Source organism: Globicephala melas, chromosome 17 (assembly GCF_963455315.2).
Source record: "Globicephala melas chromosome 17, mGloMel1.2, whole genome shotgun sequence".
Taxonomy (NCBI): domain Eukaryota; kingdom Metazoa; phylum Chordata; class Mammalia; order Artiodactyla; family Delphinidae; genus Globicephala; species Globicephala melas.
The window spans coordinates 76,540,376-76,563,618 of NC_083330.1; the positions used below are offsets into that span (position 1 = coordinate 76,540,376).

Sequence of the window (23,243 nt, forward strand, 5' to 3'; positions counted from 1 at the left end):
TATAGAGAGAGATAAAACTCAGAGATTGTTACAGGAGACAAAAACACAAAATCCAACTGTATGTTGTCTAGGAGGGATGCAATTTAAATATAAATACATAGTAGGTCCAAGTAAATGGATTGAAAAACCTCCCCATGCAAACAGTGTGGTTATATGACCATACTGGAGTGGTTATATTACTATCACATAAAATACACTTCAAGACAAAGAGTATTACCAGAGGTAAAGAGGAAAGTCCATAATGGTATGAAGTGAATCCATGAGCAGTGCATCATCATCATAAGTGTGCATAACAACAGAGCTTCCAAATACACGAAACAAAAACTGTCTACAATTAAAAGGGGTCACAGACAATTCCACGATCATAACTGGACATTTTAAGATCTCTCAGAATTGATCAAACAATTAGACAAAAAAAAAAAGAAAAAAAATAAGTGAAGAAATAAGTGAGTTGAACAGTACTATCAACCACTTGACTGGTATTTAGAGAACACTACAGCAAACAACTTCAGCGTATGCATTCAGCATATACACTTTTTCAAGTGCACAACTACATTCACCAAGATGAACCGTATGTTGAGCCATGAAACAAGTCTCAGTATATTTTAAATGACTGAAATCACACAGAGTATATACTAAACCCTAGTTAATGATATATGTGCCAAGGTTTTTAGGGGAAAATGTACTAATGTGTGCAATTTACTTTAAAATGCATGAACAAAATATGAATTAACAGATGGGTAAAGAGATAAAAATGTAAATATATATGCAATAAAGTATAGCAAAATATTAATGATAGAATCTAGGTGGTGGGTATACCAGTACTCACTGTAAAATTCTTTTAACTTTTCTATATACTTGAAATTTTTCATGATAAAAATTGAAAACATTCAATTATTTTTTAAATGGAAGTCTCAGAATACTTAAAACACTACTGTACATTGTAACTCACTAAGAGGGGGAAATGGCTATGTAGTATTTCCCCAACTTATCCATCTCAAGAACCACCCCCACCCCATACCCTTTTTTTTTTTTTTTTTTTGCGGTACACAGACCTCTCACTGTCGTGGCCTCTCCTGCTGCGGAGCACAGGCTCCGGACGTGCAGGCTCAGCGGCCATGGCTCATAGGCCCAGCCGCTCCGTGGCATGTGGGATCCTCCCGGACCGGGGCACCAACCCGTGTCCCCTGCATCGGCAGGCAGACTCCCAACCACTGCGCCACCAGGGAAGCCCCCCATACCCTTTTAAGGATGATCTCAAGGGAACAGGAGGTCAAAGATTCTACTGGTATAGAAGAATAGGCCCAACCAAAATTTGTGTCAGGTAGACCTGATCTTTATTCCAATTCCACTGAATCCTCACTGTGGAATTACTTCATCGTTCTGAGCCTCAGTTTCATCATCTGTAAAATGGGGCCAATACTTGCATCGACTTGAGGGATTATTTGGGGGCTAAACGGGACCAGGGATGTGAAAAGCCTACCTCAATGTCCGGCATTTAGTAGCCAGTTGATAGTTATTACTGACCATCTCCCTCCCCTTCCTGAGCCAGGAGCGCCATGCCTGGACTCATCTTGCCTTCACCAAAATCCCATGAAATCATTATTTTTCTTCTTACTGCAGAAGCAGCAGCAGCAGCTCAGGGGGTTTAAGTGACTTGACAAGCCAAACAGTTACATAAGTGACATAATCATGGAAGGCTAAAGTAGAATAAACACAACTGGACCCAAAGTGGTGAGACTTTACAGGCGTCCGGCAGCTGGGATTACGTGAGGGCTCTCCCTAGGAACAGTGAACAAAGAGTGTGCCAAGGTAACAGAACGGGGGGAGCAATGTGCCAAGAAAATGGAACACGAGGAAATAAAAAGAGAGTCATGAACATTCAGGCGTGCCTACATTGAGGACAAGATGTTACAAGACAGGCCAGAACACTGGAGAGGGGCCGTGGGCAGCTGAGGCAGTGGACATCCACCGCACAGGGCGATGGTGGCAGTAAGGACATCACCTTTGCTGTTCACTGAGCACCTCCTGTGAACCAGACCCTGTGCTGAGAGCATCAGATATAATATCACATCAGTTCTGTCAACCCTAACGAGTACACTCTGTTGCTAACCACGCTGTGGAGATGAGGAAACTGAACGTTGAGGTCAATTAACTTGCCAAGGTCCCACTGCTTCTCTGTGTGTGGTCCCCCAGGTCCCTTGGCCTCCCATGTGCTCCTCCATCACTGCATTGAGCACCTGGAGTAAAGGACGTATCTGAGTCCTCCTCACCCCCCCCCCCCACATCTGCTTCTCCTGTTGCTTGGTGCCAGGGAAGGCACTGGTTAACGTGGAGAGAGCAGGCGAGGGAGGGGCTCTCCTTGCTTGACACACATCCCGAACCCACCCCCACGCCCCAGCACCTGCCTTCTTCTCATATATTTGACTCCATGTGGATTCTTGTTACTCTAGTATTTGTGCAGAACCTCCTTGGCCCAAGGGTCTCTGCCCGACCTGTGTCTCCATCCTCCACCGTGGGGCGTCGTGCAGCCAGCACCTCACAGGTATTGCCTGAGGTCAGGACAGGCCCCTTCTGTGGACAAGGACCAAGACCCGTGTGCCTGGTGCAGCTCTGTTCAGCTCGCTGGAGCCTCACCTTGTGAACAGTGCAGAAGACGGGAGCATCACTTCATTTACCCGATGCTCCAGGAGCCCTGGAAGGGGAAGGGTCTGAATTCCGGGCATTCTGTAGAGGGATCTCAAGGGAGGTAAAGGTCATGTCAGAGCACTGCAGGGTTAGGAGAGAAGAAACAGGTCTCTGGGCATCGTCACCTGCTGTGGAGGACCTGCCCAGGATGGCAAGTGTCATGCCATGGGAGAGTGCCCTGGGGGCAGCACAGGGAAGCCCGAGGGCAGGGCCAGGGTGAGGGGGACTGGCACAGAGGCCTGGCGAGAAACAGGTGTAGTTTATTCAGGAGCTCGGGCAGAGGGTGCTGTGCTGCCCAAGAGGGTACTTCCTCGAGAACCCTTCTCACCAGTGGCCACAGGAGGGTCGGACCAGTAAGTACAGATAGGACTCTGGATCGTGGCCATCAAACCGGAGCGGAGCCAGATGATCTGGGAGGCGCCCGAGCATCACCAGAACCTGTCCCTGGTGGGCTCCGGCGCCAATGGCTCCCATGAGCCACTTTGGACACAGAAACTGGGTTACATGTGGCAGTGAAGAAGCTAACCACACCATTTCAGTCTCTCAGTCATGCCTAAAGGACTCACAGAGAACTGCGGTTTACTTAAACACATGAAACATGAAAATGTAAGTTATTTGTTCAAGGAAGAATAAATTCTGCTCTTGAATAGGCTGGGGAAAAGAAACCCCAAAGATGTGGTCCTCCCCATCAGCCTCATCGCCCCACCCCCTGGCACAGCCTTCACATCCTTCCAGGTCTCTCTACAGAATGCAGGGGCCGGTGCCTGATTCAGCTGAGGCCCGCCCTCTGTGCCCAGCTCACCGGTGACAGGGGGCCCGGGGCCAGGGGGGTCACACGGTACTGTGGTGGCCCTGACATCCCCACACTGGAACCTGCAGGCTGGCCATGTCCGCACGTGGCCCAGGCTCAGAGGCTGGCGTCGGGGCATGGGAGGTGGCCCCTCACCCTGGGAGGAAAGCACCCTGTCTTCAGGTCTGCACAGGCTGGGCACAGCGGGCTGTACCAAGTCACTGCAGGATCGCCTCCTCTTCTAGTCAGCCCAGAAAAGGTGTGCGGGGTTCTGAGCTAAAAGAGCCAGTGGACGGGACGCAGGGGAAACGGAAGGGCACTTCTGGCGCGAGCCTCTGAGTGTGAGAAGACGGCAACGGGAGCCTGCTTTCCCGGAGAGCAAACTCGCTCCGACCGAGGGCGCCGGTGCGCCCTGCACACACACCGTCCTGTGACACTCAAATTTAAGTCAAAAGACTCCCCTCACGGGGGCTAAAAATAGCACACACAAGTCCAATTAGTCCCAACAGCAACCAGCAACTCTGGTTGCCATAGAAACAGCACAGCTAGGACGGTGCAAGAAGGGCTCAGCCCCTCTACCTGCAAGGTCCCCAGGGGCTCAGGCCACCCCAGGTGCCGGACTGGGGGAGGGGCACTAAGACTGTCTTGACAGATGCTCCCTCCAGACACCTGTCCCAGGTGAACAGCATATGACCTAATGCTTTAACATCGAAGTCAGCCTTTCCTTTTAAAAATAACTGAGGAGATCACGGGGTGTAGGGGAGCAAGCACTCGGAGCCCGGCGGGCGGGGTCACAGACCTCCTCCACAGTGAGCGCGAGCGCCTAGGCAGACGGTTCCTCAGAAACAAACGCATATCGTGTGCCCATGGGCCGTGTCCTGCAGGGCTGCTCCCCCTCAGCCTCCAGCTGTGCCCACTCCGAGAGAAGACGAAGAGGGACCGTCAGGTGCCTGGTGTCAGCTGCATCTCAGAGCAGCTCAATCCTAGCCACACGGCCCCCTCGCGCACCTTCTAGGCTGGATGGAGAAGCCCGACAGGCACCGCAAACCTCTCTGGCCCTCGTGGGCTGAACCATCTGCAGGCAGAGCCAGCCTGGCACCCAAGGGCCAGCCACCCACGCCACCCACAGGTCCCAGTGCCTCCTATTGTCCCCTCCAAAGGCCCTGCGTTCCAATCAAAGTGACCTATTTTCCCCGCCGAACCCGATGCTTTCCCCAATATTCCAGCTCCATCCACAGCCCTGCCAGGGGAGCCCTATGAACACACAGGTCCTCGATGGCAGGTGGCGGCCGACCACGGACTCGAGACAGCTGTGGTGGGGAGTAGAGCAGGCCCGTGGCCGCAGAAGCTCCCCGCAGGCCAAAGTGCGGCTCACGAACAGCCGCAGGTTGGCAGGGACCCCATCACGGGGAGAACAGAGCAGGCGGGAGGAAGGCAACCAAGACGGGATGCCCGAGGCAGAGGGAGGAAGAGTGGCCATCGCCGGCCCGCATGGCTCCCTCCCCGTCCCAGAAGCTTCCCCACGACGCCCGCTTCCTGCCCGTAAACCTCTTGAGCCGGTGTGGGCGTGCCTGTGCGATACCCGTGTAGCCCTGTGACTGAGCAGCCCCCTTTGTTTAAACTCCGTGACCCCCTCCCCCGCACCCCCTCCACGTGGTGAAACCTGGCCACTCCACGAGTCCGAGCCCAGATGCCGCCACGCGGCTCCCGCAAGGGCCTCGCTCTCAGCACTTCACGGCTCTCCCCGCGGAACCCAGAGTCCCTGCCAACACTTGTTTCTAGGCAGCTGTCACTCTCTCTGCTGCTTCTGTCTCGTTTTGTCTCCTCTCCTGGACAGCAGGCTTTACGGGGGGCAGGGCCAACTTCTGAACAACCTCTGACAGCCCCGATAGCACCCCGCAGCCCACAGTTCAACCCGTCTGAAGGAAAGAGATGTGGACCCCTCTTTAAAAGTGCTGCCCCACTAGGGACACATGGGTTCTCGGGCCCCCGTGCCTGAAGGGGCAGTCACACAGCCACAGACGGCGGTTCTAGACGGCAGGGAATGCTCCACACACAGACTCACCTTCCCGGGAAGTGGGCAGCTGCAGGGTAACCATCCTCATCCCTAAGGAAGGGCCCTCTCCCCTCTGCAAGGACGCACGGAGCAGTCTGGACACCACGACCACTGCCCTGGGAGCACGTGCCTGACGGAAAAGACGAGCCGACCCCGGGTGACCAGCCCGTAAGGGCCCCAACAGGCCAGATGCCGGGTCTGAGTGACAGATGGGTGTGGCTCCCAGCTGAGGCACCTGTTGGGTAGGTGACCAGGAGCAAACCACTGAGCCGCCATCACCGCACCTGTAGGAGGAGGCCAGGTGGGCGTCCCGGTCACGGCTGTCACGAGCGCTGGGTGACCTGTCCGCCAGGAACGCCTGGCCCAAGGACGCCGACACACGCCAAGGGCTTTAAACACCACTTCCCCCGGTGTTCGTTGAGCGCTTCCTGTGTGTCAGGGACTCTCGGCTGCCACGAGTTCCACACATCCACGGCCTTTGGGCAGAGCTTGCGAACAGGTCGTCTTCCCCATTTCATGGCAGATAAAACTGAGGGTCTGAGAGTTAGTGATTTTCCTCTAAGCCCCACAGCTGGCAAGAGGTGAAGCCAAGCCTGGAGCCTAGAACCGTCTGGCAGTAAAGCCGGCCTGCCCTCTCACAGGACGCCACCACCAATGGCCGTTGTCCCACAGCCAGCACCCCTGGCCGCCTGGCCCCCTGGGCACTGCAAGCTTTACTGCAGGCACAAACAAAGGAGAATGGGAAGGCCGACCAGAGCGTCCACAGACCAGCACCACCGAGAGAAACCCCACCTCACGGGAGGAGCCCAATCACAGCCACGACTGCAGTGGAGACAGCCCCCAGCCAATAAACAAGTACTGGCCGTCAGGTGGCGTCCCCCATCGCCAACTCGCACTGGCTGCCTTGCAGAGGGGAAGGGATGCAGGAGCTGGCTCGGGACCCCTTGTGGATCTCGCCCCAGCAAGACGTGGGGCTTCAAAAGGACAGCGAGGCCACCTGGCCATCACTGCAGACCCCCCAAGGCCTGGGGTCCCAGCCTAGCCCCAAGCTAAGCCACAACCCAAGACCCTCGCCTGTGGATGAAGGGCAGGGGCTGTGGGGTGATGGAGCTGAGGAGATGGTGGTGGAAGGGGACCCGGATCGAGCACACGTAAGGCGCTCCAGCAGACACGCATATACGTTAGCTCATGCACGACTCACAACAAACTGTTTCCAGATGTGGAAATCGTGACGTCCGGGGCTGTCTTGCCCAAGACCAGTGGCAAATGAGCGCCGGGGCTGGGATTCAAATATCACTCTGGCTGGCCCCGTCGCCTGTGATGAGCAAGCCGCCGGCACCGGAGGCCCGTGACCCACCCCGTCCCCTGAGGAGGCCCCTCTGACCACCACCGAGCTCCTGAGGGTCTGGACACCCACGTGGTGAGACGCTCCATGAGGCTCCCGTCAGGGCGAGTCTGCCTGCTGACGCCATCCGAGGGGTGAACTTGGCCCCTGAGCCCACTTTCATCCTGCGGGCAGAGGCCTCTACCTCTGCACCTGTTCTGAACCTGCCTCCTGCCCTTGGGATTCTCCCGCCCATCCCACATACGCCTCTAAACCTGACCGGGCCAGCTCCACACACCACCTGTGTCTGTGGCCTCCCCGAAGGCCAGACGACGTCACGGCCACTGTCCGCGGCACCAGAAAAGCCAGGTGTCAACTGACTGCCTCTTTCTAACGCATTCCCTTACTGCCCAGTGGCCCTGAACCTCAGCTTCCTCAACCGGGAGTCGAGGACACCAGGTTCCATGCAGGGCTGTGGAGAGGACGGCAACGGTGCGGGACCCACAGCACTGGCCTGGGCCTGGGGCCCAGCCTGTCACTCCTGCTTGTCCCTGCTGCATGACTGCATGTCCCGGGGGCTCAGTGGCAAGGGGACCCATCCCCAGTGATGCCCTGAGGTGGGCAGGAGGGAGGAGGTGCACAGGCTGCCTGGAGGCTTAACCCCTAACTTTTTAAGATCTGCCTTCTGGGTCCAACTGCTCCCAAAACCAAGTTCTATAAAACAAGCCAAGAGCAGCAAAACACCTCCTTTTATAAGCCCTTCTGAGTCAGAGACCAGCAAGAAAAGCAAAAACAAAAACACAAGCAAGGCAGATTACGGGACATCAGATTCTAGTAGTGAATGTCCGTCTCCTTCCTAACATAATTTAAGATGACATTTAAGTAGTAACAGAGCAGCAGGAACACATTGAAACCCAGAACAGACGAACACGGGAGCGCACACACTTGCAGCCCACAGACTTCCACTATGCGCCCGCTGTGTGGGGCCGGGAGCAGGTGTGGGAACAGTTTCTGAACTTAAGGACTGTATGGCCGACGGGGTTCATTTCGCTATCAGGAGCAGAAGAAATTGTCATTTTAACACTAACAGAAGTTACAAATGTTCCATGAGCTGGAGAAGCAGAAGCAAAAGCACAGAGGTATAAAAGCATAAGCTGTATGTCTCATTCCTTCATTCATTCAACAAACATATACTGAGGACCAAATACGTGCTGAGCGAGCTCCAGGTATATGAAGATTACAAAAAACTTTTCAAATTCCCTACGTCAAGAAGTTTAGGGCCTGGTACAGGTGGCAAACATGGAAACAAATGGATAGAATGTAAAAGGTTACATCTAAAACACAAAAATGCTCACAAGTTATGGGAGAATGAAGTAATGCACTGTGTCTGGGACTGTCAGGCAGGGCCCCTCAGAAGAAAGACTTCATGGAATGTAGGAAGGAAGATGAACTCGCCGGTGAGGGGAGGGCATGTGCTATGGGCAGAAGGAACACACGTGTGTGTGTGTGTGTGTGTGTGTGTGTGTGTGCGCGTGCACGCACGTGTGTGTGAACAGGATGCACTGTGGTGTGTCTAGGATGCAAAACGCAAGGGGGCAAACACACGTATACGAACGAATGAACAAGGAAAGAATCGAGGAAGATGATGTAAGAGATGAAGCCAGGGGACCCTTCCAGCCTGTACCCCAACATCTGGCATCGATCCGCCCCCTAGCAGCCGGCAAGTTCTCAAGAGCAGAGACGGGATCTTCTGTTACTGAGTCCATAAGAGCACCTCGTATCCTCTTAACACCTGTCTGAGGAACAGACAGGAGGGAAGGAAGGTGGGGAGCTCGTGAGCCACACGAAGGCGTTTAGACTTCACTGCACGTGCAGAGAGGCTCTACACGATGACCCTGAAACGGGAGGGCAGAGCCGGCGGAGGAGCACCCCGTGAAGCCAACAGAAGGAAGGAGGCTGAAGGTGAGCGTGTGGTCCGGCCGGAGGGCTGGAGACAGAGCACGTCCCAGAGGCCAGAGCGGTGGCGAGGGGTGAGGCAGGGTGCTGGCCACCAGGTGCAGGGCCGTACAGAGACCGCTGAAGAAAGCCGCCTACGCACACCAAAGGGGCTGGCGGGAGCCGCCGCTGGCTAAGCAACCCTCGACGCTTCAGGAGATGACACACAGGAAGCCAGTCAACATGGCTACGACGCCCTGGGATGCTAGAGACGCGGCTTCGGTGGCTGCAAACGCAAGTGAAAAGGACTCCACAGCTGCCGAGGGGGAGGGAGCGGAGTGAAAGAGCGAGATCACCAGCTGCACGGGGCGCGCATCGCAGCACTGCAGCCTCCCCTCAAGGGAGCACTGACCCCAATGCTGTTTCTCTAGACACGCTTGATTTTCTTTGGGGGCCGGGAACGGGCGGCCTGGGTCTCCGACAAAGACTCCCAGAGCGGGGCTTCCCTGGTGGCGCAGTGGTTGAGAGTCCGCCTGCCGATGCAGGGGACACGGGTTCGTGCCCCGGTCTGGGAAGATCCCACATGCCGTGGAGCAACTAGGTCCGTGAGCCATGGCTGCTGAGCCTGTGCGTCCGGAGCCTGTGCTCCACAACGGGAGAGGCCACAACAGTGAGAGGCCTGCATACCACAAAAAAAAAAAAAAACTCCCAGAGCGGAGGCGAACTGGCCTCCCCGCCAAGACGGCGAACTCCGGAAGGTGCCTGGGTGGACAAGGGGGGCTGAGATGAGGGGGCAAGCGTCAAGTTCAGATCTGCCCCAGAGAGCACGAGGCCACCACGTCCCCAGAGACACCCAGCGCTCCTGGTGGACAAAAAGTGAACAGTCTGAATGCACACACCCAACAATAAAATGGGTAGGCGAACACCATGGCTTTGGAAAACTGAAGCGCACCTGGTCATGCAATGTGGTGAGGATTTAAAAAAAAATGACTTGTATATATTTCGAATAATATTATTACATGCACATCATAAACACTGAAAAACAGAAGGAAAAGATCCCCCCACGACTCTCTTCCCGTGCACACTCTGTTGCATTCCCTTCCAGTCACATGAACTTGCCGTGCTTGTCTTACTTAAGCGTGTTAGCTGATTTGTACACATTGTGTATCACACTACAAATACCAGTTTATGTCCTGTCTCTTCCACACATTAAGCGGTGGACATGTATCCACGCTGCAGGCATGAAATTCAGCTCCTCTGCAGTCTGGGCCTGGAGCGGGGGTGATCGGTCCTGATCCTGGGAAATGGACTTCAGATTCTCCCAGCCTCGTGGAAGCATCGGTGGCTGCCCACCAGCTGGTGAACAGGCAGACACAGAGCCAGGGGGTCAGGTACAGTGACTGGGGCCAGGAGGATCCACAATCCCAAGGGACGGCCCAAGAGCTTCGGCAAGCACCTGGGCGGGGCTCCCCAACACCCCCGCCCCGGGTCTCAGCAGCAGCTCGGGGACATCCCAGCCTCGCGGACCACGGCGCCAGGGCCACCTGCTCCAGACGTGGCGTTTGCTTTACTCTCATCTAAGCAGCGTGTCTCCCTTGCCTGTGTCTGCTGGCATCACAATCCTCGTTGTGACAACGGAGCTCGGCATTACAAACTCTATAAAAACACAATCTCTGATGGCTGCAAACAGTCAATTATACAAATGCACCGTAATTCACTAATCATGCCCTATGGTCGGACATATTGGTTTCTAAAAATCACATAGAAATAAACACCCTTGTGTTCAACCCTCACTCTGTAGTTTAGATTTATTTTCATCAGGACAGCTTCCCAGGAGGGACTCGCTCACTGGCTCAAAAGCTTTCAAGGCTCTTTGTTATAGATTCTCAAATGGCTCTGCAGTGAGGCTGCAGCACAAAGGTGCGTTTATGCTCATGGAAACCCTAACACTTCATGGCAGAAGATCCAGACGTGGAAGGGAGAGGGACCCACGAGACCTGAGGCCCATTCCTCTAAAAGCTCATAAATCCCCGTGGACCACAGGGGGCCATGCCCACCAGGGGACAAAGAGGAAATGGGAAAAAAAGCTGACCCTGACCAACGTCCTCAAAGCCCACTTTGTGAGGCACAACCTCCAGCAATGCGAGGACCGGCAGAAGCATCTGGAAGCTTCAGATGCCGGGAAGGTGCCAGGAGTGCTTGGAGCCACAAAGACCTGGGTGTGAAACCCCCCTCCCAGAGCAACCAGCTGATCTCAGACTTCCGCCTCCAGGACTATGAGAAAGAAATTTCTATCGTTCCAAGCTACCCAGTCTGTAGTACTTTGTTACGGCAGCCCGAAGACACCAGGGTAATCTCCCCATCTCAAGGTCCTTAACTCAATCACATCTGCAGAGTTCCTTCTGCCACGTAAGGGAACACATCCACAGGTTCCGAGGATTGGAACGTGGACGTCTCTTAGGCGGGGGGCATTGTCCTGCCTACAGCCCTTGTTAACCCCTTGGTACTGCCCTGGACCCTAGGGAGAGAGACAATGAGGAATGCATGGCCGCTGGTGAGTGGAGCGTCACCACCCACTGGGGAGAGACACCCGTAGACACAGTCATGGCAGAGTGGAGTCTAACAGCAGGGCAGGTGCCAGGAACTGTGGGACACAGAGAAGAAGGAAGTGTCTCAGCAGGCCTCCGGCAGAGAGGATGCTAGACTGGGTCTGGGAGAATGCACACATTCTCCAGGTGGACTGAAGAGAGGAATCTGTTCCCTCAGGGAAAGGGCGCAGTGCAGAGCACCGGCCTACACTTGATTCTGAGGGTGCTTCCTCTCTCAGACACCCTGACTCAACCCCCTGCTAGGAAGCCACAGCCTGGGATCTAGAAGCCAGGACGCCCAGTCTAGCCTGGCTCTCCCTCCAGGCAGCTGTGAGATCCTGAAAAGGCCACTTTGCCTTCTTGCTGGCCTCAGGGTCCCCACCGGTAATGAGCGGTCAGGGCTCTGACGATCTCAAAGACCCCCCTTCCAACTTCAAGGTTCCAAAGTTTGATGGAGTTAAGAGGTATTTTTCAAAACAATCATTACAAATATTCAGAAGAACCGCATCTCCAAAATAATATTAAGAATAGTTTTTAAAGAAAACACGAAGAGATTAAATAAGGTAAACAAACATGGCAAGAGTGTGTAACTTCAAGCACTCAGCAAATTCTGGGAAAAATAATGTTTGACAGAGGCTAGATTTTTAATTTCCCTAAAATACGAAACATCTCTACCAAGGAACTTTGACCCCAGTGCTATTAATAGGCGCACCTGAGAAGACTATTCAGTGAAAGCAGCGGAGGAAAGCTGTCCCAAAATTATCCCAACAGCAACTGACTTCCTCCCCGGGACTGAGCACAGACGGAAGCACCACGTCATACTGATGCAAGGAAAGCAGGGCAGGGTGAGGGCGCTCAGCGCCCCTGCCCCCCAGGGCCGTGTCTGTTCTGAGCTGCCCAGGCTGGCGGTAACTGTCAGTCTGTCCACCTTCATTCCCCAGATCTGGGCTCCCTCCCGCACCACCTGTAGCTGCAGTGCACAGTGTACGGCTTATTCGTCTGCAGACCCTCAGCACCTAGCACAGGGCCTCCGACATTCGGGCCTTTGGAAAGGTTTGTTAAGAATATTCTTGTGTGGTCTGAAATATGCCTTTTGTAGTTGCAATACTGGCTTGTCTGCTTCCTGAGGTTACAGATGCTCCCCACATGACACCCTTGAAAATTGCCTTTTGTCAGGCAAAACACCTGGGGGAAGCATCAGGTCCTCTCGTCCACCCGCCACCCTGTCTCCTGTGAACAGACTGGGGTCTGCACACACCTCTTGGGCACAGAGCTGGGAATACGGACTGACAAGGTGGTCCTCAGGTTCTGTTTAGCAGAAACAGTGCCTTTTTTATCGTCAGAACTACTTATCAAGAACAAAGGTTCCCAAAGCAAAGCAGCTTCACCTCCTGGTCGCAGGACACCCCTCTCAAGGTGTCCATTAGCATTCAGGAGCCATAACCTCTGCTTCCCTCTTCCAGAAACATCTCCAAAACACAAGAAGCAAACACAAACAATGCAATTACTTATAAAAAATAGAGAAGAGTCCCGGAGGGAGCAAGGAAGATACATGTTAAGTAGAGAGTCTGCTGTGTGCTGAATGCAGAACAGGTTCGCAAGAGATAATTAACTGGAAATAAAAGAATTCCCTCTAACCTAACCAGCAATACACAGCCATGGAGGAAGCAAGGCAGACAGGTGTCCTGGGGGCCGTGCAGCCTCCATCATGAGGCTTTCCAGAACAACACCCCGAGTTCTCTCCGAGGGAGGTTTTTAAAGAGAAAAAAGGTCCTTGGTACATATCAATTCTGAAAAAAACCAAAAACCAAAAAAACCCCCGAAACCAACTTTAAACAGGATGCTAGTATGAGGTGATGAAGACAGCTGATTTCAACCAATATCAAGGAGCACTTCCTCCAGGCTAGACCCTGCATAAGAGGAGAGGGTTCCTGGGCAGGGGGGATGAGGTCCTGTCTCGTCCTAGAGGGGAGCTGGACACAGGGAGAGGCCGTGCCATGCGACCCCAGAGCGGGTGCCCCGAATTCCAGTCCTCACTCGGCCTCGTGGGAGTGCGGGGTGGGACACTTGAGGACTCTGGCCCCTCCCACCCGAATCTCTCTGACGGGGGATGGGGCAGCCACGGTCTCAGTCTCGCGCTTTACTGGATAGGTTCAGGCTGCCCACTCTTCCAATTGCTGAGGCTCAGTATGCAAGTCTGTAAAGCTGGCAGCACGGTGCCCGGCGCGTGCCGGGTGTCACACACATCAGTCCCTTTCTGGTCTCGTGTAACAAAACCTGAGAGCAGAGATTGGGCTTCCAGCCAGAGTCTGACAGGTGCTCAATAAACCCCAGTTAAAACAACAAGGGATTCACTTCCACGCCTAGCACACATGTGCATCACACCAGGCTAAGTGGGTATGTCCGTGAGCCCTCCTCCACACAGCACCAGCACAGTGCTTAGGACACGATGGGTATTCCAGTAATGCCTTCTGAACGACTGTAGGAAAGAACAAAAGAATGCAGAGTCAACTGTAACGTTATATGTTCATACAGGAAAAAAGCAACCATCCTCTAAAGATGGCAAAAAGTGAAAGATGAAGACCCAAAGAAGTATGGTAGTTTCCCTTTAAATGCAAAGAAAGTACTTGGACTCCAGCACTGTCCACATCTTGGTGTCCTTCCTACAGGATTGCCCACCCTCGCCTCTTTGATCTCGGGCTGCCCTGTGACTTCTCTGACCAACAGAATGTGCAGGCAGCGACCCGGGCCCCACCCAAGCAGGATGCTCCTGAGCGATCATGTGGCCTGTACCCTTCCCTTTTCCTCTGCCCCAAACCAGGATGTCTCCAGAGGACATGGGTCACGAATGAAAGCAAAATGGAGCAGAGCTAAACCAACCTGTGATACACACAAAACGTGAGCAAGAAACAAATCTTCCTGCGGCACTAAGTAACTAAGGTTCTGGGGCTTCTGTTACTGCGGAGAAACTCAGCCCAAACTGAATGATAGAGAAAGTGATTCAATCCAGTTCCTACTGGGCCAGGCACTAGGCCAGGAGCCAGCACTGCGATAATGAGAACATGATCCCTGCCCAGAGTGGGCTCCCAGGGCAGAGAGAGACACGCAAGCAAATAAGGACACCCCAGCATGAGATGTAGGGGACGCGTGGATAAAAGGCAGGAGGAGTGGGGAAGCCCTAAGTCCCCGAGGATCAGGAGATAATGCGGCCGACGGGGTCGGGCGGGGTGCTGCACACAGAGAACGGGACGCCCCAAGCCCGCACCATGCTATGTGTCATTTTACTTCAGCACTGTTTCTTCCCTCTTTTTCTTTTTCCTATTGCTATGGGACAGTACTTGGAAACTGGATGATGAAAGAGGTAAAAAAAGTATGCATTATTTTTGGCTTTTTAAAATGCACAATGATTCCGGTAAAACTAAACAAACTCTTAGCATACGACCCAGCTGCCATGCCCCTTGGTGTTTACCCAAAGGGGCTGAAAACTTACATCCACACAAAATCCTGCACATGGGTACTTAGAGCAGCTTTATTCACGACGGCCAAAACTTGGAAGCAACCAAGACATCCGCCAGGAAGTAAACAGATAAACTGTGGTACTTCCAGTGGAATATTATTCAGTGCTAAAAAGAAAGGAGCTATCAAGCCATGAAAAGACACGGAGGAGCCTTCAGTGCATATCACTAAATAACAGAAGTCAGCCTGAAAAGGCTACATCCTGTATGCTTCCAACTGTATGACATTCTGGAAAACACAAAACTAAGGAGACAGTAAAACGATCACTGATGACCAGGGGCCAGAGGTGAGGGAAGGATGCACAGGCGGAGCACGGGGGATTTTATGATGATGGACGCACGTCACTATACGCGTCATTGTCCAAACCCACAGAATATACAACAGCAAGAATGAAAAGAAAACAAAAAACACTTTCCCTGATAAAAAGCTGGTGTAGGCGGATGGAGGGTACACAATGACATACACACGCGCTCTCTTTTTTTTTTATAAATATATGTATATACATTTAACGGAGAAACTCGCAGCCTTTGCCCCATGGCCTTAACAATTCCCACAGCTCTCAGGTGCCTGTTTTCTGACTATGTGCCCCCTGGTCACTAACAAGCCCTGGAAACAGGCTCCTACTATCAGCAGTCTTAAGCTCTTTCCCAGGATGCGATGCATGCCCGGCCTTCCGTGAATCTCAGGGATTTCCAAGACGACCCTGATGTCAGGGGGGAGGACACAGCAGAAGGAGGCAACTGGACTTGGCCTCTGGAATCGGGCAGCTGGTGGACAACTGATACATTCCTGAAGGGAGGCGTGGTCTGCTCCCTGTACAGCCTCACCTTACAGGACCTTTGCCTCTTTCCCTTCAGGATGCCCCGTGACTGACACAGCAGGGTACCCCACGCACCTCCGAGGTGACACAAGGGGACTGGCATGTCTGGAGCAGCTGCAGGTACATAAGAGCTACTCGCTCAGCCTTCTCAACCCCTCCCCGGGCAGGTACCGCCATCAGCCCAGGTGTGCCGATGTCAACACCGACGCCAAGGCAGGGTAAGCAACTTGCCCGAGATCGCGCCACAGGCAGAGGTCAAGAAGGGAGGACCTGGCCCAGGTCTCTGCAACCCTGAAGGCACGGCTTTTCCACTAGTTCTGAAGTGGAGAGATTCTCAGCTACGGCTGCACTTCACACAAACCCCCGGAGCTGTAACAGTATTTTGAATATAGTAAGGATAACGTTCATAGTTTTATGCGTGTGTGCAGGTGTGTGTAAGTACACCTGAGCACGTGTATATGCACGGTGCACATACTGTGTGCATATGATACCTATGCAATATATTCATTCTTAAGTTGAAAGATAGGGAAGGCAACTGGTAAGATGGCCCTGAGTGGGCGGATGCCCGCTATTGTGCTAAAATGCTCCGCGTCACGGCCTCGGGACTGATACGCGGTGATGGCGCCCCTCCTGCGCAGGTCTGTCATGTAGCCTTGCCCTTGATCTATCTGATCGTCCAGTCGTTGGCCCTTCCCTCCCAACACACTCTGGGGTCCTCCAAGCCACTGTCCTGTAACAACTGCCTCTCTGGTGCCTGGAGAGGCTCCTGGGAAGCTCTCGACTGACAGGCAGAATGAGCCAGGGAGCCGACAGGAGGGAGCTCACCGCAGTAGGCCTCTCACGAGCCCGCTTCAAACCCTGGCTCGGACACCCACGGGCAGTGTCACCTGGGGTGGGTCACCTGATCCCGCTGAGCCTGTCTCCTCAACGAGCACGCAGAGATGACAGAAGGGTGGGGGGATGACACGAGAGGCCCAGAGGCCTCCTGCTGACGGGGAGGGCTAGAAAGCGTGACCGTGTAGAATACAGAGGCGTCAGCAAGTGGTCCAGGAGGAAGCCTCGGACGCCCCCTTCCCTCCAAGGCCAGGGGCACAGGGGCTCACGCGCTGGAAGCCCAGGGGAGCTCCTCTGCCAGCGCGGGTTTTACTGTGTCCATCGTGGGCAGGTTCCAGCGGCTAACGGGTCCTTTGAGTCAATGTACCTTCGTGGAGACCTTCTGAACTGACACAGATTAAACGACTCCATCATGTCAACACCCACTTCCTTTCAGTTTTGCCACCAGTGGTTCTAATACTCTGCTGTGAGGCTGCCTTGTTATCCAAGTTCCAGCCCAATTTCACCGCGGAAGTGCTCCCTTCTGTGAAAGACGCTAGGTAAGGCAGTCCGAGAAAGGACGCAGCGATTCTTCTGGGCCATCGGTCAGTCTGCTGATAAGCACGCCGTGGACTAGACTCCCAGCCCAGAGGAGGGGCCCTGGACTGGCCTCAGCCCTGCCGACCCCTGCAGGCTCGGGCCCTGGGACCAGCCTGCCCAGCTTCAGGCTGCCCCACACTGCTGGCCGGGACGAGGATCCCGACCCTCCTTTCACTTCTCCTCCCACGGTGGGATCTGCGTCCCATTCCCAGGCCCAAAGGCGGTGTGTGGGGTTGAACGGGAAGAGCTTCCTTAAGCTGGGGAACAGAGGTGCTAGCGGGGCCCAAACAAGAGGGCAGCCCCCGGAGTCCCTCAGGGGCCCAAGCAGGCTCTCTGAGCTTCGCTGGCTACGAGCCCGATCAGGGCCAGGAGAACCGGGTGCCAGCAGCTTGAGATCCCTTGTGGGGCCCCAGAGAAAGGCGCCGGTTATACAGAACGCCTGTCCCGGGAGACGGGGAAGAGCACGCCTCTGCCCCACCTTTTCCCCAAGGTCTCGCTCCTGGGAGGGAGGAGAATAAAGCGGTGAAGTCTTCCAGGTGTCCTGCAGCTTGCAGTCAGCTCCACTGCTATTTCCTCACAGGACCCAACTGAGACCCCAGTTTGCTGGCAGCCTGAATGACAAGCCCAAGGGCACGAGCTAGGCATTGGCAGAGACGCAACTAGAAGCCAGACCTTCGGCTCCCAATGCTGCGCTCTTTGCCCAAGGTCACAGCGTGGCATTTCTGGTGCAGCAGGAAGTGGGCTGCCCCTGCGAGGACAGCAGCTTTGCGGCCATAGCCTCTGTGCCCTCAGAACCTCCCCACCCCGCCCTGGCCATGCATCTGCTGGCCAAGCAAATGGCAACACCACCCCCAGCTGCCCAAACTAGAAACTTCCCTTTCCTTCTCCACAACCCACACCCGCCAACTCTCTAGCCTTCCTCCCTCCTGAGGGTCTCCGGATCCCGACTCTTCTCTCTACTCCAAAGGGCGCCCCCAGGCGCAGCCACCATGACCTACCTGAGACCACCCAGGCTCTCACCAGCTGTCACCCCTTCCAGACACTTCCTAAAAGGTCAAGCTGACACTCTCCTGCCTCGAGCTCTCTTGTGACCAACCCTTCCCCTCCAAAGACGTGGCTTTGACTATGGCTCTCACAGGAGGATTTCAGCCCAGGGTGAAGCTGTCATTTATCCTGAAGGTGAAAACGGGGAAAACCCAAAAGACAAAGACATCTTCAAATGTATCCCTCATTAAAAATGTATTAAGACTCATTGGCCTCCAAGGTCCGCTAAGATCTGGCCCAGACTGTCCACTCATGACCTCCCCCTACACTCGGGCCACAGGAAACACCCAGCTCTCCCATCCTGAGCTGCAGTGAGCTGTTCGTCAAATGGGAAAAATAACCCTTGCCCTGGAAAAACGCAAACATTTACAAGCTTAAGTTAGTTTCAGAGGAAGCAGCATAACGTATGACAAATACACACAGATGCTGCTCGGGCTAACGTGTGCCGCAGAGTCCCAGACGTCCTGAACTCTACTTCCCCTCCTCCCCACCAGCCCCTGAAACCAGTTCCCGTGGACAGTCAGGATGCTGCCACTCCCGTGTGGGCCGCAGCCTGGTCCTGCCAGACCTGGAGCCACTCAGCTCCAGGGCTGCGTCAGCTACCAGAGGTGGACACGAGGTTTCCCAATCCCGCTGGGCCTCTGAGAGCCCTAAGCGGCACCAGCGCTACCCCGATGTCTCCCCGTGGGCAGCTGCTGAGAACAATGAACCTTAATCATCTGACGGGCCGGACGCTTTAGAGCGGAGAGACACAGGAAGCGGCTTCGCTTCTTCATCTGTTCATTTTCCAAACCTCAGACAGAAAATGCTTGTGTGCTTCATTTTGAGCTTATGAAAAAGAGTTAGAGAATTTCTTAATGTCTACTCATCCGCTGGGGATGAAAAGGCATGCATTTGGCGTGTAAGGTTAGATGAAAGGAAAAGATCTAATAATCATGGCTCCATCACAGAAAGTAGATAAGCAGACACCAGTGCCTTCTGATGGAGATTCTTTGCAAAAAAAAGAGAAAACTATCACTGAATATGATCAAGCCTCTAGAGCTTACTACCAATTTAATAAGGAATAAAGAAAAAGAAGTCAGTCAGAGGAGCAAGGTCACCACCACCACAGGCACCCAACTGGCCAAATCCCCAACTGGGGGACCTGATTTAGTCAATGAACAATTGTGAGAAAAAAGAGATGCACAGGGAGCCTACAGATTAAAAATGGACGTGAGACTTATCAACCTCTTGAATTCTGATTCCAAAAAATGGAATGGCACCGTGGGCTTCCCATGGCACCGTGGGCTTCCCTGGTGGCGCAGTGGTTGAGAGTCCGCCTGCCGATGCAGGGGACGCGGGTTCGTGCCCCGGTCCGGGAAGATCCCACGTACCGTGGAGCGGCTGGGCCCGTGAGCCATGGCCGCTGAGCCTGCGTGTCCGGAGCCTGTGCTCCGCAACGGGAGGGGCCGCGGCGGTGAGAGGCCCGCGTACCGCAAAAAAAAAAAAAAAAAAGAAAAAAGAAAAAACAAAACATGACACCGAGATCACTGGAAATTTAAACATTGATATTGAGGAACTGCTCATTTTAAAACATGATATGGCATTGCAGTTATGTTTTTTAAAAGAACTCCAATGTTGACTATTAAAATATTTGCAGATGAAACGATACGTCGTCTTGGATTTGCTTCAAAATAACACAGGAAATGGGGCAGTTGGTGAAGGAGAGATGAAAAAGATTGGCCATGAGTCACTAGTTATAGAAGCTGGGTGAGAAGTACTGTGACAGCACCTCTTGTATATATCTGAATTCTCCACATAAAGTTTTTTAAGTAAAAGAATGAATAACGACACACCCCTTCCCTTCGGCACCTTCACTGAAGTGGCCCAGTGCCGAGGTGGGCATGGCTGGGCTTCTTCCCCCCGCCCATCTGACAGATGAGGCGTTAGCATCAGAGAGTGTGAAGGACCAGCCAAGGGCACGACCAAGGACCAGCAGAGCTGGGGTTGCAGCGCACGTCTCGGCTTGGTCCAGGGCACTCTCCTCTTCCCACCGGATAAGATGAGACCCTTTCCCTAACATGTGGGCAGACACCTTTGGGGGCCCTGAGAGGTCTGCACATGGGGCTCCACGGCCAGACTCCAATCCCCATGAAGGGAAAGATGAGTTCCCAGAATTTCTAGCTCCAGACCAACCGGAGCACCGTGGCTGGGGGAGACTGGGCTTGGGAGTGTGAGGGATAAGCACCAAAGAGAACACAAGACCCGTGTCACGACCCGCCACCTCTTCCTGGTGAACGGAACCAGGAGGACCCGATGGGGTCAGCTTAAAGCCTGCCTGAGTCAGGCTGTGAGTGGAGGCGCCCTGAGGAGGACCCCTAAGGAGGAGGGGAACACTTGTGATGACACTCAGCACGCCCACTGCTAACTCCCTCACTCATGCACATTACCTGAGCACCTGCTGTGTGCCTGACAGTGGATCAAGGTGTTAGAGGGATGTTCAGAGCTGAGCAACACACACACACTGCCCTCAAAGAACCCCCAGTCGAGCCCCGTGGTCCCCGCACAGGGCCACACGCTAGAGTCGCCAGGCGAGATTTACAGGTCCCGATGCCCAGGTGGCACACGGACACACAGAGGAGCAAGACACGGCTCCAGGGGGAGATCGGGGAGGACCCGGTGGGGCGGCTCTATCAAGGCTTGAAGTCCCGCAGTGCTGACCCTGCAGGCCACGTTCTGCTCTCCCATCTGTGCCGAAGGTCGAGGGACCACAGGGGGACGGCCTTGCTCTCTCCGGGCCTTCCTGTCACTTCCCAGGGGTGGTCATCTGCCTGAGATTCCTGTGGGTGCACCTCCCCCGAGACCCCGGGCGTCCCGCCAACCCCCAGCTCCCAACTGCAATGATGCCTGCCCATAACCTCGGCCCCCAGACCCAGGGGCGGCAGGTCTGCTACAGCGGACGCCTCAGTGTCGCCCTCTACCCTTCCAGTTACCTGGTTACCAGTTCCCTGGTCAGGCCTCGTTAACAAGTCCTCATAGTAAGTCCTCCCTGTGAAGTGGCTGGGTGGCCTCTGGCTCCTGACAGAGGAGGACCTTCTGTCCCCACGTCAGTCACTGCCCAGAAGCCTGGGCAATGCGGCTCCAAGTCATAACTAAGCACTTGAGCAGAACTCCGCAGTCATCTCCCCAGAAAGGAAGCACAAGACCCCCAGCGCACGCCCTTCCCTAGGCCTGGCGGCTCGGACGGTGGGAGCCGTTCTCACAGCTGAAAATAACACGACCTGCCCGTCATGGGGCACCTGCCGGGGGTCACGTGCAGTGCTAGGCACACAGCCTGGACTAACTTTAGGACTTATAACGACCTGCAGGACACGCATCGGCATCCCCACTTTACTTGAAAGCTCGACAAGGCCAGGCGACTTACCCAGACCGCCGAGCCAGCCAGTGGCCGAGCGAGACCGGGCCTGGGCTCTGTGTGGCCCCAGGTCTGTGCCCCCCGTGTCCACGGGGCGGGCGCCTGAACACCAGCCTGCAGCCAGGGCGTGGGTGCAGGGGGCACCACCTCCTGCCCCAGGGAGGCTCCAGTCGCTCAGGAGAACAGAGGCCACACAGAGCTGCCTGGCGTGTGGAGCCCAAGCGAGTGACCTGGTTTTTCTCCTCTCACGAAGAGGAGAGACTCTCTCCTGTCATCGGAGTCCGCAAACTGCAGCACCTTCCAGGTATCGAACCTCTGCCACCTGGATGCTTCTCCAGGCTGAGCTCTGGCCCCTCTTCTTGCTGCCTACGAATCATTAGGGGATCCTACTGATTCTGGCGCCATCGGGTTTCTCTTAGGAGACTTGCAAAACCGCTAACTGGAAGGGATGCAGAGTGGGGTGGCAGAGACGCTGTGGCCAGGGAGCGAGGCGCCCGGCACCAGCGTCATTCTGCCCGGGGCCTGTGAAGCAAACCCGAGCCTCAGTTTCCCCATCGGGCAGCTGAAAGGACAAGAACACACCACGGTGCTTTCTCCTGGTTTCCATAAGTTTACTTTCTGAAGGACTCTCCCACTTTCCTCCCAGCCTGAAAAAGGAACAAAGAAAATCCACAAAGTCTTCTGACTCATAACGGCTGCAGAAGAGACCACCGGGCTGGGGGCACAGGCTTGTTGACTGCAGGGGACAGGGCAGGCCACCCGTGGAAGGAGGCCATGCGCAAATTCCAGCTGCGGTTACACAGCAAAGGGCAACAACACCGGGCTCCTAACAAGGGCTTCCTTGCATGATTCCGTGAAGCGTTCGACAGAACTAAACGAGAGAGAGACACGGAGACAGTTGGTAGGAGGAGCTAGACATTTAGGGCTGGGGCTGTTCTGGGCTCGGGTAAACACCAGAGGTTGGCCTGCGCAGAAATCACCGCTGACACACTCACTGTTCCCAGGGGGGGCACCTGCACACAGGTGAACAATCGCGGGGGTAGAGGACGCACAGGCTGCTCCCCAAACCCCGCTGCGGGGAGTTACAGGAGACCAAAGTCAAAATGAGAGGAGGACAGGACCTCAGTGGTCACCTGGCTGGTCACCTCTCTGAGCCTCAGTTTCTTCACCTGCTAAATAGGGATGATGGTCATGATAGCGACCTCAAAAGACACGTTGAAGACAGAACACGCAGCCCAGCAAGTAACCGATCACAAGTCATCGCTTATCACGTGATCACTTCTTTTGCTCGTTCATTCCTACAGGAAACATTGTCTGAGCCTCTCAAAGGACCAGGGAAGAGGTTAAAACCTAGAGGAGGGAAAAGGCTTATCTAAAGCCACTCAGGAGGCAGAAGAAGAAAAGCTAAACCGGAAATAAACTGCGGGCTGAATGCAGTGCTGCGCCACAGGCTGGACCCCTCGGACCATCAAGAGAACCCTAGAAACACAACCACAATGCCGTGGGGCACCCAGGCCTTCCCACTGCCGCCCCAGAGCCCTGCCAGGATCCTCCAGATGTGAGGGTCTGGCCCTCCCCAAGGCCTGGACGGCGTCAAGGGGAAAGTCTCAGAGCGCCGAAGTTGTACTTGCTCTAGAGCCCGTCCCTGCCCCTCTGGCGTGACAGCCATTCTAGG

General features: G+C 54.6%; 1 protein-coding gene across 7 annotated transcripts in view; it reads right to left on the bottom strand.

Annotated features, from left to right (window-relative positions):
- TRAPPC9 (trafficking protein particle complex subunit 9) overlaps nucleotides 1-23,243 on the bottom strand; it is a 539,837-nt gene that overhangs the window by 152,202 nt on the left and 364,392 nt on the right. The window lies entirely within an intron of this gene.